The sequence below is a fragment of the Chaetura pelagica genome, unplaced genomic scaffold (genome assembly GCF_000747805.2).
Source record: "Chaetura pelagica isolate M959 unplaced genomic scaffold, ChaPel_1.0 C11540042, whole genome shotgun sequence".
Classification (NCBI taxonomy): Eukaryota; Metazoa; Chordata; class Aves; order Apodiformes; family Apodidae; genus Chaetura; species Chaetura pelagica.
In genome coordinates, this window is record NW_009969630.1 from 1 (window position 1) to 2,028 (window position 2,028).

Here is a 2,028-nt window from a genome sequence, read left to right on the forward strand (position 1 = left end):
GAGCAGAGCAGGAGCCAGGGACATGGCACATCCCAAAGCCCCATCCCAGAGTAGTGGGGTGGGGAATGGGGCTGACCATCCCCACTGTGATGGTTTCTATTACCATCCTAGGCACATACACCATTTCCTTACCTAGTTCCTCATTCCCAATGGGGAGACTGTCATCTTCTGTCCTCCCCAGCACATCTTCTGCTTCACTCACATCCTTCTGGCTCACCCTGGGGTCCATGCCCACACTGCTGGTCACTGCAGACCTGGCAGCCCCCAGGCTGCTCTGCAGAGTCTCCTTTGCCACATCCATCACCTCTGTCACTCTGCTGCTCACAGCACCCTTGGCATCTGCCACTCTGGATGACACCAGCTCTTTGGTGTCAGAGATGATCTGGGGAAAAGACTTTGGGTCACACAGGACACTACAACTCTGAATTGCACCAAGAGGACAATGAGCACAGTCTCTGCTAAGCATTTCTCCTCCAGGAGCTTGCACTGTGCACCTGGGAGTGGTTTCTCCTCCATCTGAAAACCTACTTCACTCCCAAGGTCCCTGCAAGGACCAGGTCCCTCTGCCAGCAAAGGGCTTCACTTCTTACCTGGTCCATGGGCTTCTGAAGGAGTGGGAGCTTTTCTCCTAGTTTATCCAGCCCCTTGGAGACATACTCAGTGGCTGCAGCAACTGGGGAGGAAAAAAATAGTGTTAAAGATAGTTTTTCCTTCAATTCCATCTCCCAAGCCCTACCTTCATCTTGCTCTGCAGGAACCCTAGGTGACAGTCTCCATACAGGTCACCCAGCCAGGTGTGGTGCTATAATCTGAATTTGTAGAGCAGCTGAGCTTGGTCTCCTCATACATCTGTTCACTGTGACAGCAGCCAATTCCTGCTTCAATTCACAGCCACCCAGATGGGACTCCCTCCTGCAGCTTCTTGAGCTCTTGACTATTAGGTGTCATTTCTGGCCAAGCCTCCAGGGTCACACAGGAGCTGACACAGAGGATGGCCACCCTGGGCTCAGGGTGAAGCCAGGCCTGCCTCAGGAACTGCTTCACCAGCCACCTGCCTTCAGGAGCAGCCCCTCTCCCTCCAGGTGTTCAGAGCTGCTTCTCAGATGCTCCTTAAGGGCCACAGCAAACAAGACCTTTAGATAGTCTAGTGGGAGGTGTTCATAGCAGGGAATTTGGAATCTGATGGTCTTTAAAGTCCCTTCCAGCCTCAACCATTCCACAATTCTGTGTTACAATCCTCCCAGAAGGATCTCCTGCCTGTCATCACCTTGAGCTTGGAAGACTTTGATTATAAGCAGCTGCCACCTAATACCTGAGACCTGCAAGAGCAGCTTTAGAGCTGCCAGAGGCAACTCCTGGTCCTCTGAGGAGGAACACTCCATCAGACTAGTTGGACCAGGACTCAGCTTTTTAGCCATACCTGTAAGCCAGGACCAGTCCTTTCAGTGTGGTGCTGGAGAGGCACCTTGTCCCATCCTAGAGCTCCTCCCAGCTCTGAAAGGAGGCAGAGAGGGCCTGACAAGCAAACAGGGCATTACCACGAGGCTCCAGGGAGGTCAGAACTGGCTGCACACAGCTGGCTGTGGCTTCAGTCACACTCCTCACTCTTTTCTCTGCTGCATGACGCATAGCTCTGATGTAGCAGTGTCTTTCCTTGGTGGAGGCATAAACTGTAGACATCATGCCACAGGGAGAGCTGGCCAAGGTCAGGTTAGCCATCTGGTTCACTACATCCTAGAAGAGAGAAACAAAACCACCATGAAGCCTGCAAGCATGAGACTGAGCTTCCTGTGCAGTGTTGCCCAGGACTTCCTCCCATGGTTGCCTCTTTGGGTCACCTAGTCTGGTTGAGAAAGCAGGACTTGCCCTTCTTAAACAATTTCTTGAAAATCTGCAACTCCATTGAGAAAGCAGCTGTGGAGCAATGACACTCATGGCTGTGTGGCCATCACAGCAAAGTCTTCCTCAAGGCAATGCTACTCAGGGGACAATGAATTTGTGGGCAACCTCACTAGGCCCATACCCAGC

General features: G+C 52.4%; 1 pseudogene; it reads right to left on the bottom strand.

Annotated features, from left to right (window-relative positions):
- Window positions 1-132: 132 nt before the first annotated feature.
- LOC104384802 lies at window positions 133-1,734 on the bottom strand (annotated as a pseudogene).
- Between the last annotated feature and the right edge of the window lie 294 nt (window positions 1,735-2,028).